This window comes from Callithrix jacchus, chromosome 9 (genome assembly GCF_049354715.1).
Source record: "Callithrix jacchus isolate 240 chromosome 9, calJac240_pri, whole genome shotgun sequence".
In the NCBI taxonomy this organism is placed as follows: domain Eukaryota; kingdom Metazoa; phylum Chordata; class Mammalia; order Primates; family Cebidae; genus Callithrix; species Callithrix jacchus.
In genome coordinates this window covers 82759194-82775275 of record NC_133510.1, presented here as the reverse complement: position 1 = coordinate 82775275, position 16082 = coordinate 82759194, and the positions used below count along the sequence as shown (strand labels likewise).

At 35.3% G+C, this 16082-nt stretch overlaps 1 protein-coding gene and 1 pseudogene across 1 annotated transcript in view; one reads left to right on the top strand and one right to left on the bottom strand.

Moving 5' to 3' along the window:
• LOC144577638 (uncharacterized) overlaps positions 1-16082 on the bottom strand; it is a 191514-nt gene that overhangs the window by 50385 nt on the left and 125047 nt on the right. The gene's annotated exons all lie outside the window — the stretch shown is intronic.
• On the top strand, positions 7835-7888 carry LOC118144661 (U7 small nuclear RNA; annotated as a pseudogene).

Sequence of the window (16082 nt, the reverse complement as noted above, 5' to 3'; positions counted from 1 at the left end):
GAGAAATTGAAACCTCTATGTATTGCTGGTGGGACTGTAAAAATTGCAGCCACTCTACATTTTGGTAGTTCTTCAAAATTTAGTTGTTGTATGACTCAGCAATTCTACTCCTAGGAATATACCCAAGAGAAGAGAACACATAGATCCGCACAAAATTCAATTAAAAGGCACAGACTGGCAAGTTGGATAAAGAGTCAAGACCCATCAGTGTGCTGTATTCAGGAGACCCGTCTCACATACAAAGACACACACAGGCTCAAAATAAAGGGATGGAGGAAGATTTACCAAGCAAATGGGAAGCAAACAAAAGGCAGGGGTTGCAATCCTGGTCTCTGATAAAACAGACTTTAAACCAACAAAGATCAAAAAAGACAAAGAAGGGCATTACATAATGATAAAAGGATCAATGCAACAAGAAGACCTAACTATCCTAAATGTATATGCACCCAATACATGAGCACCCAGATTCATAAAGTTCTTAGAGACCTACAAAGAGACTTAGACTCCCACACAATAATAGTGGGAGACTTTAACACCCCACTGTCAACCTTAGATCAAAGATGAGAAAATTAGCAAGGATGTTTAGGACTTGAACTCAGCTCTGGACCACGTGGACCTAATAGACATCTACAGAACACTCCACCCCAAATCAACAGAATATACATTCTTCTCAACATACCTTCTAAAACTGACCACATAATTGGAAGTAAAACACTCCTCAGCAAATGCAAAAGAATGAAAATCGTAACAAATAGTCACTTAGACCACAGTGCAATCAAATTCGAACTCAGGATTAACAAACACACTCAAAACTGCACAACTACATGTAAACTAAATAACCTGCTCCTGAATGACTACTGGGTAAATAACAAAATTAAAACCCAGATAAATAAGTTCTTTGAAACCAATGAGAACAAAGACACGATGTACCAGAATCTCTGGGACTCAGTTAAAGCAGTGATTAGAGGGAAATTTATAGTACTACATGCCCACAGGAGAATGCAAGAAAGATCTAATATTAACACCCTAACATCACAATTAAAAGAACTAGAGAAGCAAGAGCAAACAAATTCAACAGTTAGCAGAACACAAGAAATAACTAAGTTCAGATCAGAACTGAAGAAGATAGAGACATGAAAATGAAATGTTCAAAAAAATCAGTCAATCCAGAGCTGGTTTTTTGAAAAGATTAACAAAATAGATAGACCATTAGCCAGACTAACAAAGAAAAGAAATAAAAATCAAGTAGACACAATAAATAATGATAAAGGGAATATCACCACTGATCCCACAGAAATGCAAACTACCATCAGAGAATACTATAAACACCTCTATGCAAAAAATCTAGAAGAAATTGATATATTCCTGGACACATATACCCTCTCAAGATGAAACCAGGAAGAAGTCTAATCCCTAAATAGACTAATAACAAGTTCGGAAATTGAGAGAGTAATTAATAGCCTACCAACCCAAAAAAAGCCCAGGACAAGACGAATTCACAGCCAAATTCTACCAGAGGTACAAAAAGGAGCTGGTACCATTCCTTCTGAAAATATTCCAAACAATAGAATAAAAGGTATTCCTCCCTAATTCATTTTATGAGGCCAACATCATCCTCATACCAAAATTTGGCAGAGACACAACAACAACAACAAAATTTCAGGCCAATATCCTGATGAACATCAATGCAAAACTCCTCAGTAAAATCCTGACAAACCAAATCTAGCAGCAAATTAAAAAGCTTATCCACCACATTCAAGTCAGCTTCATCCCTGGGATGAAGGCTGGTTCAATATATGTAAATCAACAAATGTAATCCATCACATAAGCAGAACCAATGACAAAAAAATTGATTATCTCAATAGATGTTGAAAATACCGTCAATTAAATTCACACCCCTTCATGCTAAAAACTCTCAATAAAATAGATATTGATGGAATATATCTCAAAATAATAAGAGCTATTTATGACAAACCAACAGCCAATATCATACTCATGGGCAAACACTGGAAGCATTCACTTTGAAAACCAACACGTGACAAGAATGTCCTTTCTCACCATTTCGATTTAACATAGTATTAGAAGTTCTGGTCAGGGCAATCAGGCAAAAGAAAGAAATAAAGCGTATTAAAATAGGAAGAGAAGAAGTCAAATTGTCTCTGTTCACAGATGACATGACTGCATATTTAGAAAACCCTATCATCTCAGACCAAAATCTCCTTAAGCTGATAAGCAACTTTAGCAAAGTCTCAGGATACAAAATCAAGGTGCAAAAATCACAAGCATTTACACCTATAATAGACAAATACAGAACCAAATCATGAGTGAACTTCCATTCACAATTGCTACAAAGGGAATAAAATACCTAGGAATACAACTTACAAGGGATATGAAGAACCTCTTCAAGAAGAACTAAAACCACTACTCAAGGAAATCAGAGAGGACACAAACAAGTGGAAAAACATTCCATGCTCATGGATAAGAAGAATCAATATCATAAAAATGGCCATACTCCCCAAAGTAATTTATAGATTCAGTGCTATCCCCATCAAGTTGCCACTGACTTTCTTCACAGAATCAGAAAAACTACTTTAAATTTCATATGGAACCAAAAAATAGCCTGTATATCCAAGACAATCCTAAGCAAAAAGAACGAAGCTGGAGGCATTATGCTATGTGACTTCAAACTATACTACAAGGCTACAGTAACCAAAACAGCATGGTACTGGTACCAAAACAGATATATTGACAAATGGAACAGAACAGAGGCCTCAGAAATAATGTCACACATCTACAACCAACTGACATTTGACAAATCTGACAAAAACAATCAATGGAGAAAGGATTCCCTATTTAATAAATGATGCTGGGAAAACTGGTTAGCCATATGTAGAAAACTGACACTGGACCCCTTCATTATACATTATACAAAAATTAACTCAAGATGGGTTAAAGGCTTAAACGTAAGACCTAAAACCATAAAAACCCTAGAAGAAAACCTAGGTAATACCATTCAGGACATAGGCATAGGCAAAGACTTCATGACTTAAACACCAAAAGCAATGGCAACAAAAGCCAAAATTGACACTTGGGATCTAATTAAACTAAAGAAGCCTTCTGCACAGCAAAAGAAACTATCATCAGAGCAGGCAACCTATAGAATGGGAGAAAATTTTTGCAATCTATCCATTTGACAGAGGGCTAATATCTAGAATCTACAAGGAACTTAAACAAATTTATAAGAAAAAGAAAGATCAAAAAGTGGGAAAAGGATATGAACAGACACTTCTCAAAAGAAGACATTTATCTGGCCAAGAAATATATGAAAAAAAGCTTATCACTGGTCATTAGAGAAATGCAAATCAAAACCACAATGAGATACCACCTCATGCCAGTTAGAATGGTGATCATTAAAGTCAGGAGACAACAGATGCTGGAGAGGATGAGGAGAAATAGGAATGCTTTTACACTGTTGGTGGGAGTGTAAATTAGTTCAACCATTGTGGACAACAGTGTGGTGATTCCTCAAGGATCTAGAACCAGAAATACCATTTGACCCAGCAATCCTATTACTGGATATATACTCAAAGGATTATAAATCATTCTACTATAAAGACACATGCACTGTATGTTTATTGCAGCACTGTCCACAATAGCAAAGACTTGGAACCAACCCAAATGCTCATCAATGATAGACTGGATAAAGAAAATGTGGCACATACGCACTATGGAATACTATGTAGCCATATAAAAGAATGAGTTCCTGTCCATTGCAGGGACATGGATGAAGCTGGAAACCGTCATTCTCAGCAAACTAATGCAGGAACAGAAAACCAAACACTGGATGTCTCAATCATAAGTGGGAGTTGAACAATGAGAACACATGGACATGGGGAGGGAACACCACACACTGAGTCCTCTCAGGGACTGGTGTCTTGTGGAGGGATAGCATTAGGAGAAACACCTAATGTAGATGACCAGGTGATGGATGCAGCGCGCAACCACCATAGCACATGTATATCTATGTAACAAACCTGCATGTTCTGCACATGTATCCCGTAACTTAAAGTATAATTTAAGAAAAAAAAAGTAAGAACAAAAAGAAAACTCTGTACAAACTAGAAATAGGGGGGAACTTCCTGAAGTTGATAAAGAGCATGTAATACACACCAATAAAAGCTATATTTAAGGTTGATAAATGAATAAAAATTAGTATTCTCAATAACTATAAATTTAATAATTGGGAGATATTAATGACTTTTCATGCTTTATTAGCAATGACATTTTCAGTAGTTCAATCTAAACACTAATATGTGGAGGCATTACTGTTTAAGCTAGTAACTGTATGAGAAGATCATATTGAGAAGGGGGTTATTAATGGAACAGAAAAAAATATTTTACTTATACATAGTAGTCCAATCAGTGAACTATTTTAGGAAACTTCTCATTCTATAGTCACATAAACAGGCTCAGTAGTCAGGTTGCCCAGATTCAAATTTCAGCTGCGCCATTCGCTGGTCATGTAACTTCAAGTGGGCTACTCTACTTATTTAACTGCAAAATGAGTGTAATAGTACCTAATCACATAGTTACTGTGAGGATTAGATTAAAAAACCCAGATAGAGCAACTAACATGGTGTGTGTCATTTGGCAGGACCTCAATAAATGTTAGCTACTGTCATAGTACTATTGACAGTGATATTGATCATTGATATTGAAGTTACTTCTCATTTGTTTTGTTGTATGTGGAACTTAATTTTTTTGAGACAGGGTCTCTCACTCTATTGCATAGGCTGGAGAGCAGTGGTGCAACCACAGCTTACTGCAGCCTTGACCTCCCAGGCTCAACTGATCCTCTGACCTCAACCTCCTAAAGTGCTAGGATTACAGGCATGAGTCACTGCACCTGTCCTGTATGTGGAACTTTTTTATTAGATGTTATTAGAAATACTTCTCTTAATGGTAATGTCTATATAGCAATAAACTTTTTAAAATAAAAATTAAAAGCCTAATTTTCTGATCGAATTTCCATTTTTCCAGTTTTCCCACTTAGGTGAATAATGTCTACAAAGATCTTAATGGAAAATCAAGACATTAACATCTTGCTGAGTATTTGAAAGATAGTGCTAAAAATTCATTTTACTGAGTAAATTTGAGTTTACTCTTGGTTTACTGTAGAAATGCAACAATGTAGATCAAAATTGAACAAGATAAATCAGAACCTTAATATGTTTTCAAATTCTTAAGCATTACAGTGTTTGTGCTGCTGTGATATATCTATCATCTCATTTTAATTGTTATGTATTGGTTTTGTTTTTTGTGTATGTGTTTTAATTTAATTTTATTTTATTGTTTTCAGACAGTCTCCCTCTGTCACCCAGGCTAGAATGCAATGGTGTGATATCAGCTCACAGCAACCTCCACTCCCCAGGCTCAGGTGATCTTCCTGCCTCAGCCTCCCAGTAGCTGGGACTAAGGCATGCCCCCCAACCACTGCCGCCAACCACACCGAGCTAATTTTTGTATTTTTTGTAGAGACAAGGTTTCACCATGTTTCCCAGGCTGGTCTCAAACTCCTGGGGTCAAGTGATCTGTCCACCTTGGCCTCCCAAAGTGCTGGGATTACAGGTGTTAACCACTGTGCCCAGGCTCATCTCATTTTTAAATTATCACAGTATTATATCATTGCTTAAAAGTAATTCCTATGGGCCAGGTGTGGTGGCCCTCACCTGTAATCCCAGCTCTTTGGGAGGCTGAGGCAAGAGGATTGCTTGAAGCTAAGTATTTGAAACCAGTCTGGCCAACTTAGTGAGAACCCATCCCTATAAAAATAAAAAATAAATAAAAATTTTTAAAAAATTAGTATGATTTAGAAAATTACATTATTTATAAGGTGTAAATAATGTTCCACATAGCATTGTTTCCCAGAAATCCATTTAACACGTTTTGTTCTTAAAAGATTCATTCTTTACCTGCCTCATATCTTCATGACCATCAGATATGTTTTCATTAAAATTTTACTACTGTTAGCTTAACAAATATCTACAGTCTCTGAGGGAAAAATTCCATACTTAAATCATTGTTTCTCAAACTGCTCCTTGGAAGTTTTTCAGGGATCTGAAAGTTCTCTATGGATTCTTTTTTAGTGTAATATGTTTACTCGTGTAAAATAATATAATTTAAAAAGAGATTCAGGCTTATTTGAATGATCTTATAACTGAATACTACCACTCAGATTTTCTGCCTGAGTTTGTGCATATATTTATGATCACACTGTCAGCAAGGAGTACTGCTTTGTCATTACCTAATGAGAAAGGAACAGAAATGTACTGAATACCGAAATGATGAATCCGGGCCAAGTAAAGACAGAAATGGCATCATGGCAGGTTGTACAAAGATTTCCTTATTATCCAACATTTTAAAAAGTGGTAAAATTGAGCCATTATAAGATTTTATAGGTACATCAAACCCAAAGGAGTCTATGCTATAATAGTATTCATAACAAGCAACAATTTCCTTTCAGCCACATATATATTACATTAAATAAATGCCCCTAGTTTACATTTTATTGGTTTGCAGTTTTGTACATTTGTGTTCATTTTATGGTCATACAGCAAACATAAGCATTGGAAGTTTAAACCTAACTTAATATTTATAGATATTTGAACAATACTGTGATAAAAACAGTCAAAACTGAGCAGTCTTTAGAACATTTTTTGAAATGCTATTATAAAACATTCCAATTTCTGTAGCTGCATACTTTTTCATTATTTCATTTGGATTGGATTTTAAAACATCTTTTTAAACCTATTTTTTCTACTGCTTATTATATGTCAAGCACTGTTCTAATTGCTTTTCGTGTATTAATTTTTTTATTTATCACAATACCATCCTTGGAGGGAAGTTAATACCATTGTGTAGATGAAGAATCTGAACTATTGTAAAAATAAGTATTCTCAGCAAATTGACACAAGAACAGAAAAGTAAACACCGCATGTTCTTACTCATAGGTGGGTGTTGAACAATGAGAACACATGGACACAGCACGGGGAACATCACACACCAGGCAGGGCCTGTCAGTGGGTGGGGGGTTAGAAGAGGAATAGTAGGGGTTGGGGGAATAAGAGAGGGATAGGATTAGGTGAAATACCAAATGTAGATAACGGGGTGATGGATGCAGCAAACCACCATGGCACGTTTGTACCTATATAACAAACCTGCACGTTCTGCACATGTACTCCAGAACTTAAAGTATAATAATAATAAATTAATTAAATAAATAAAAATAAAATAAGTAACAACAACAAAAAAGAATAAGCCTGCCCAAGGTAGGTCAACCAACAAGTAAGTGGCAGAGTACACATTCAAATCCAGGTATTCTGTCTCCAGGGCACATATGCTTAATCTCTAAAGTATACTGCCCCTATCATTTATATGACATTTATGATCTATAATTCCCCTGAAGTTATTCAAATACTGAAAATGACTTTCTCAAAATCTTATCCTTTGTGGTTTTTAAGGTAAAAGAATGTTTGATTGTTCCTTTAAAAAGTCCATTAGTCTTACTTTTCACGAATGATTTTTCTCTGGCTTCCTAACATTTTCTAAAATTGTTCCCTGGAAGTAAAAGTACTGCTTCATTTTGTAATGACCACTTATTTGAGTACTTCCTTGCTCCAACAATGTCTACCCATTGCGTTCTTGGATGTTACCCACACTACTCTGAAGATAAAGTTAATTTTAAGGGGATTTCAGAGTCAATCATATTAACAGTTTAATTAAAAGTGGGATAGAACGGAGGGAAAGTGTAAGCACTGAGTATATTAGATGCCTAATGTGTTACAGCTCTTTCAGAATTTGTCTAGCAGGCTTTCCAGTTTTTGCCCCTCCAGAAAAAGATACCTAATAAATACACACTTTTATAAATTTTCATTGGTTTGGAGAAATTTATGGTGACAAGTAAATTCAAAATCTTTACAGTGAAGACTCACAGGGGCATGTAGCTAATATGGCAACCGTGTCAGTCAGGATCACATTAGGAAATGGTAATCACACCCAAATTAGGCATTTTCTCTTAATCAAGGGATTCCTTCCAAGGGAGTGGATGGGGTCTAGGGAAATTGCACCCCTAGTACTAACAGGACAGTATCTTTACCATTCTAAGCCTGAAAGGGATGAAAGGGAATAGTCATGAGAAACAAAAGCATAGAGTCCTGTGGGGGGAGCCACCTGACTGAAGTCACACCTGCCCTCTCTCTCCTCCTTCCCTTCAGCTCTTGCTGGGACTCACACTTGCAAGCCAAACCAGCAGCCAAAGGCCAACGTGGCTCACTGAAGTAGCACATACTTCCAAAGCTCCTGGGGCACAGGGGAGCATAAAGAACAGCAGATGGGGGGTTGGAGAGGCAAACAGAAAATATCTAGGATCAGCACTGTGGTGGCTGTTCATATTTTACATTTAATCATCGACCCAAGCTGCTTTATCACTAAGTAGTTCCCCCCCCCAAAAAGCTCTGTACCTAGAAATATTCCTTCATTTCACATAGCAGAGAAACTTCTTTTTCAATAATTCCTTATGTCCCCAGTCACCCTGCCAGTGAAAGTTTCTAGGCCACCCTACCTAAAATTGTAAACCCTCAGTATGTTTTATTCCCTTCTATTCTATTTACTTCTGCATCCCTGGTGCTTAGGATAGGCCTGGCACTAAGAGGTTTCCCAAATGTTTTAGTAATTAATTGTAATTAATTAGTAATTAATTGCTTACTAGCTGTGTGACCTTGGAAAAACTACTTAATTAACCTCTCTGTTCATCAATTTTCTCATCTTAAAAGTAGGAATAATGAATAACTACCCCATAGGTTGGTGATGAGGATTAAATGAATTAAAATATGAAAAGTGCTTAGAACAGTGCCTGACAAATCAAAACCACATGAATGTTAACAACTGTTTTACTGAAAACCCTTGAATTCTAATTCTTTATTTATGTTTTAGGATAAAGTACTAGTGGTTAATTTGTCTCAAAGAAAATGAAAACTTAAGTTGTACCAACTCTAATCTTTTTCTTCCTGATAGTTTCGTTGTATCTAACTTTATAAAATACACATATAAGGTACTCACAGCACATAAACCAAATTGATTTATGCATTTTTGCATGTGCATACAAATTTATATTTTTTTTGCCAAGGTTGAAACTAATAAATAAAGCACATAGTAAAAATGCCTGTCTTTCTCTTTCTTTACAGGCATACTGAAAGCAGAAATTTGTCAAGCAGAATCACTATATAGCAATTATAATTGTTTAAGCAAATTTCATTTTTGATAACATTCTCTTCCACTATTTAAAAGTAAGTGATGATTACCATACTGTTATATGTTTTCCTTTATTTAGTTTTGCTTATAATTAAACTTTCTTCCTACCAAAAAAAAAAAACCCATAAAATTTGGAATGTAATTCAAAAAATAGTTTTACAGAAATTAGCTAATTTTCTCAGCAAAAAAAAAAAAAAAGTAGTATTAACCAAACTTAATACAGGCTAACATTCAAGAATTAAAAGTTTTAACCACCCAAGGTCTCTTCAGAAATTTAATATGAAGACTATACTTATTTTAATGCTGAGGTCTTACCTTTTTGTCTTCTGTATGAACAACTTACAGATAATTAACACACATAAACTAAGAAAAGCACAAACAAATTATCTATTTTTCAATTGTTCAATATTTTTTTCCTGCTGAATTACATATATCTATAAAAGCTGACTTGTTATCCTGAACTATTAATAATAAAATGCATTCTTTAATTAAATGAGTTATTTGATTATTATCAGCCAAGGAAAACAAAATAGCTATTAAGCTAAAATTACTATTTAATAAAGCACAATTGTTCTTAGAAGTATTTGTGTGAATATATACACTCCAATGGAGTGAATCTTCTTGTAGAAAGATGAATTGACCAAAAATTTTACATTAACCTTATTTCTGATATTCATTCAAAAAAATTAATTTGAAATAGCTGCAGATTTACAAAATTTCTGAAGACAGAATAATCATCATTTTTTAAATCCAGGAATCCATTCAATGTTCATTCTTTTGACTATGAGAAATTTACAACTACTTAACACCTTATTGTGGGTTTCTTTTCCTGTCCTTTCTTTTTATTCTTTTTTAATCCCTTTTTTTAGTAGACATAATTACAATTAATAAAACTGACAAAATTATTGTTATAATAACATTTTTACAGTCTTTCTCTCATAGCTTATTTTTATTTCCCCTAATCTTACAACTCTTTCTCAAATTTATTGTCACTCTAGAAACATTAAGGACCATTAATTGAATCAGGACATTCATGATACTTCTAAAGAACTTTGAACCCTTTTGTAGAGTTTTAGCAATTTTGTTCAATTTAATGCTGCCTTAAGATAACTCTTCATGCATGCAAGCATTCATTCATTTAAAGTACTGCTCTAGGTATGGGAGGGATATCTGCAATGAATATGATAGACATCTTACCTCCTATGCTCACCTATATGCCTTATTCCTTCCTTGCTGGCTCAATGAAAATGATCATAATCACCATTTACTGAACACTTATTAGTTAAATTCACTGTTGTGATGTGTGCTTAACAGAATTATCTATTTAATTCTCACAAGCTAACCTGGTTAAGAGATAGTTCAGTGCACTCCAGTTCATCTCCTGGATCTGCCATTTACTAGCTCTGTTTCTTGGGCAAGTAATCTCACCTCCCTGGACCTCCATTCTTTATCCATAAAATTGAAATAATAAAAGTTATGTTCTGTTTGTAAATCAGGGAGAATCATACCTAGCACAGGGATTCTTGTGAATATTAAATTAGTTGTATAAATAAAGTGCTTAGAATAGCTCCTGGCTTGGTAAACGTGAGCCATTATTATAGGTGTTGTTTTATCAATTAAAAAACTGATACATTTTAGTAACCAAGCAACCGAGAGCATTGGGCTAGGATCTCTAAACCCAGGTCTCACTCCATGAATGCCCAAGAGAGGTGTTAACTGTACCAAACTACCAATTTACAACAGATTTTGCCCTTCCAGAAAAATAAAAATATAAAAAGAAAAAAATATTGCTTTCCGAATGAAGCTAAAGAAGCTCTCTAAACAGTCAAGTTTGCATGAATATAATCGTGAAGAGAAATATTAAAAATTTTCAAATACTTATTGAAAGAAAAAGAGGGAAGACAAATGACAGAGCATTTAGAGTTGCAGCAGATATGAACAATATGGTAGCAGGAAATTCCTCTTATTTGCTATTTAATCATCCTTCATAACATACGTATTATTAGACACCTGTCACAACATGCTAAAGGAAAAGAGAAAACTTGCTGGGATTGAACATCAGGCACAAGTAATTCAAACTAGACTAAAAAAGCATCATCAAAGCATAACTCTTGCTTTTTTGCCAGTTCTTGCTGTCTTGAGCCAGTATTTTCAAATTTAAAGTATTTTCACATTTAAAATATTAATCAGTCACATTTAAAATCAATTTATGAGAGTTCTTATTTCTTACCAGTTTGTGGATCACAGTAAATGTAATTATGCTCAGTTTTAAAAGGTGGAAAGTGATTTCACTTCAAGTCATATTTTCCACATTACTTCTGTAGAAAAATAATTTATGGAACTCTGAATGTCAGCCACCACTGCATTACACTACAATGCCTCTATATTAAATTAAAGCATTCATTCTCAACAAAAGATTTTTTTCTAATGGTTTGAAGATCATAATCTGTGTATTTCAAGAGCATGTACTAATAAACTGCTTAATATTATATATATTTAGAAAATGGCATTTCATGGAAGAACAAAATATAGATTATTTCGTTCTCTTCATTGACAAGCATTAACAGTGGGAATGGATGACAGGGTAAGTATTATCCCCAGTTGATAAGATGGTAGAAAAGATAGCTAGAGCATATGAGTGACATAATTAAGTAGTAAATATAAGTCAGCCAAACACATGAGGACATTATTTGGAGTCTTTTTGCTTGCATATGTTCACATAACATTTCAGCTGGGTAATGCAAGACTTTAACTTATGCACATCTGTGGGATAGAGGAATCTCTCAAAGAATGAAGAGAGACATTATTCAAAAGTGTACAGTGGAAAATTAGTCCTCACAATGGGCTTCCTTTACAGAAAACCACTGGGTTGGCAGTATGTATTCTATCATGCATGGTTTTCTAGGGTTTGAGTCAGCTGGTCCAAACAGGAATAACAATTAGAGCACTGTGCAACAGTAATTGCTTGCTGTAGCAATATTGAAGCAAAGTCGTGTGTCTCCCTCCCATCCCAGGAAAAAAAAAATTAATGAAAGAATGTGACTATGACATCTTTGACTACCATGTCAATGTTCATGAACAATGTTTCAGCATATATAATGAAAGGCAGCCACATAAAGAGCAACATAACAATGTAAGAACTTCTAACAGATATGCCCATGGCATTTGGATAAAGAAAAAAGAGAATAAAGCACACTTGAAAAGAATTTTACTCCAGTCAAGATTCTATTTTTGGAGTAAATGAAGGAGTAAATGAAGGAGTAAAGATTTTGATCAATATAATAATAAATGTTGAATATGAAATGAATAAAATTATCCTCTATACACATAAAAGTAAATTTTGGATGAAGAGCACAGGTGGGAGATATAATCAATAAAAAAGAGAAACCTTTTTATTCTACTGAGGAAGTAATGGGTTTATTCTGTGTATATAATATCTAAAGTATTCAATCCTTAGGACAAAACCAATTATGAAAATCATTTGGCAGCATTTTCTAAAACCAATATAGGTATGACTCATGACCCAGCAACTCCACTAATAAAATGTCCATCATAAAATGTGCACAAGAATATTCATAGCACTATTTGCAGTAGAAAAAATACGGGAAACAACCCAAACATAAATTCAAGAACAGTATGGATAAATAGTGGTGTATCTACACAATTATGTCCTAAAATATAATAACAACAAATTTTCTTTTCACCACTAAATGAATTAATCTTACATATATGCTGTATGATTCTGTGATCCTATTTATATAAAGTTGAAAACAGGCAAAGTTAATCTGCAGTGTTAGGATCCCAATATCGATTGCTCTTTTGTGAAGTGCCATGATGATATTAGGGGGTTTCTGGAGAGCTGAGAACATTCTGCTCCTCCATCTGCATACAGGCTATACAAGTGTGTTTGCTTTGTGAAGGTTCATCAGGTTCTTTATCTAGCATTTGTCCACTTTTCTCTTTGTACATCATATTTTCACTACTTAAAGTCATATAAAGCAGACTCTGGATTCCAGCCTGACTCTATGTCTTACTAGCTACAAAACCCTGAGTAAATTAAATAACCTTTCTTAGCCTTAACTTTCCAATTTGTAAACAAAGATAATTATAGCACCTACCTCAAAGAGTTATTACAATTACATAAGCCAATGAGCATGGCACAACATCAGCGTACAATAAATATGAGTTATTATTATTAGTTAATGCAAGTCATGAGAGAATAAGTTTCACTGGTGAGCTGTAAAATAAAACAACCTGAAAGCTAGAGTGGAAGGGTCACCAGAGAGAAGGCTCATGGCAAATCACATAAGGAAGAAGACCACTTCAAAGCAAAGGCCATTAACAATGTCGAGTGCTGAAGAGGTGCCAATGAAGATCAGAAAAAAAGATCTGGCAGTGTAGAAGCCATTGGTGAGCTTTGCTGAGCAGATCAATTTGAGTTAGGGGCAGAAGTCAAGCTGTAGCAAGTTAAAGTGTGAATGAGAAGTGAGGAAATCAAGATATTTTTCAAGAGACTGATAATACAGAAGAAAAGCAGATTGACAAAGCAAGGTCCACAAGGAGGTAAAGGAAAAGAAAACCAAAATGCAGATAGAGTTGTCTTGAGAAGGGAGAAGAACATGTCTTCTTGTGTGCCTGGAAGAAAAGAAGAGAGGATGAGTGCAGTTGCTGAGCCATCAGTAGGCAGGTAGATAGGATGTTGCAGGGCACTCTTAAAAGACAGTTTCAGTTTTCTCAGGGAAGAAAAAGGCAGCATCGTCTACTAAGAGTGAAAACAGACTTGGCAGGATAGAGGGCCTAATGAGATTTTTATAAAATAGAAAAATACTGAGGGAATGGGAGAGACCCTAACCAGAAAACAAAATATATTGCCAATGTCTGCCCTCCATGTTCCTTGCAGCATTGTTCATAATGGCCAAGATATGGAATCAATCTAGGATAAATCAATCAATGGATGAATGAATACAGAAAATGTGGTATGTGTAAACAATAAGATTCAGCTTTAAAAAAGAAGGAAATCCTGTAATTTTCAACAGCATGGATGAACCTGAAGGATATTATGATAAATGAAATAAGCCAGGCACAAGAGGTTCAAATGCCACATGATCTCCCTTATATGTGGAATCTAAGAAAATTGAACTTACAGAAGTAGAGAAGTAGAGAGTAGAATGGTAGTTGCCAGTGTCTGGGAAAGGTCAGGTGATTGGGGAAATGCCAGTCTAAGAATAAAACTTCAGAAAGGAGGAATACACTCAAGAAATATATTGTACAATATGGTGATTATAGTTAATAACAATGTATTATATTCTTAAAAACTGCTGGGAGTAGATTTTAAGTGTTCCCACTACAAAAAAAATAAGGGAATGCATATGTTAATTAGCTTAATTAACCATTAGCTTTAGTGTACAAATTTTAAAACATCTTGTACATGATAAATATACACAATTTTTCTCTGTCAATTAAAAATAGTATGTAAATAAATAAATATTGTCAAGCATTTTTGAGGTCCCAACTGTGCTGTGAACTGTGACTGTGTCATAGCACCAACCTACAAGCTTATGCGATCTCCAGCAGAACTTTGCATCTCTGAGCTATTCTTTTTTGTGGGGAGTGGGGGACAGAGTCTCACTCTGTCGCCCAGGCTGGAGTACAGTGGTGCGATCTCAACCGACTGCAACATCCACCTCCCGAGATCAAGCAATTCTCTGCCTCAGCCTCCAGAGTAGCTGGGACTACAGGTGTCAGCTACCATACCTGGCTAATTTTTGTATTTTTAGTAGAGGCAGGGTTCACCATATTAGCCAAGCTGGTGTTGAACTCCTGACATTGTGATCTACCCACCTAGGCCTCCCAAAGTGCTGGGATTACAGCACTTTGTAATTTGGGCTGAGCCACCATGCCAGGCCTGAGCTATTCTTATAACACTTTTTATAAGTATTTTCAAGATTTCAGGTGTCGAGATCAGACAGACGGTTAGACTGATCTGGGATATGCACCTTTCGTGCAAAGAAAGGATTTATAATTTCATATGATAGAAACCCAACTCAATCCAGCTTAAACACACAAGAAAATTGATTGGGCTACATGATAGGACATTTGGAATCAGGATAGCTGATTCCAAAAAGTTAACTTTTGTCATTGGCAATCTGTCTTCATTACTTGACTCGGCTTTCTTCTCTATTGGCCTCTTTTTCAGGCAAGTCCTTCCTTATCTGTGGCAAAGGAGTACACTCGAATCTTAATCCATTGTTACAATAGCTATTTCTCGTGCCACCCCTCCACCCTCAAGAAGCAGAACACATCTTTCTCACTATTTTCAGTACAAGAATGACTCCGATGATGCCTTCTCAGATCACAGACTCTTCGCTAAGTCAATCATTGGGCCCAGAAAATAGAGAATTCTGATTGGCCACTCCTGGGCTAGTAGGTGGGGTCAGTCTCACTCAAACCACAGGGAAGGACTAACAGTGTAGAAGGGGTTCTGTCCAAACGGAAGAGATGCGGAGCTGGTAAAACGGATAAAAAAGAAAAGCCCAAAAGCATATTCATTTGTCCTCATTCATTTTAGTTTCCAATAGCTCCTTTGCATTCATTCAGATTAAACATTCTCATTTAATCCTCAGACCTGACCTTATACTTTTTATATTTTTTAAAACCCAAACTTAATCTTATACTTTTCACATTCTTATCTACATATTCCCATCATTTTATTTCTGGTTTCACATCCTCTGTTCATTTAAACTGATATCATTATTAGTCCTCATCTTTCTCAA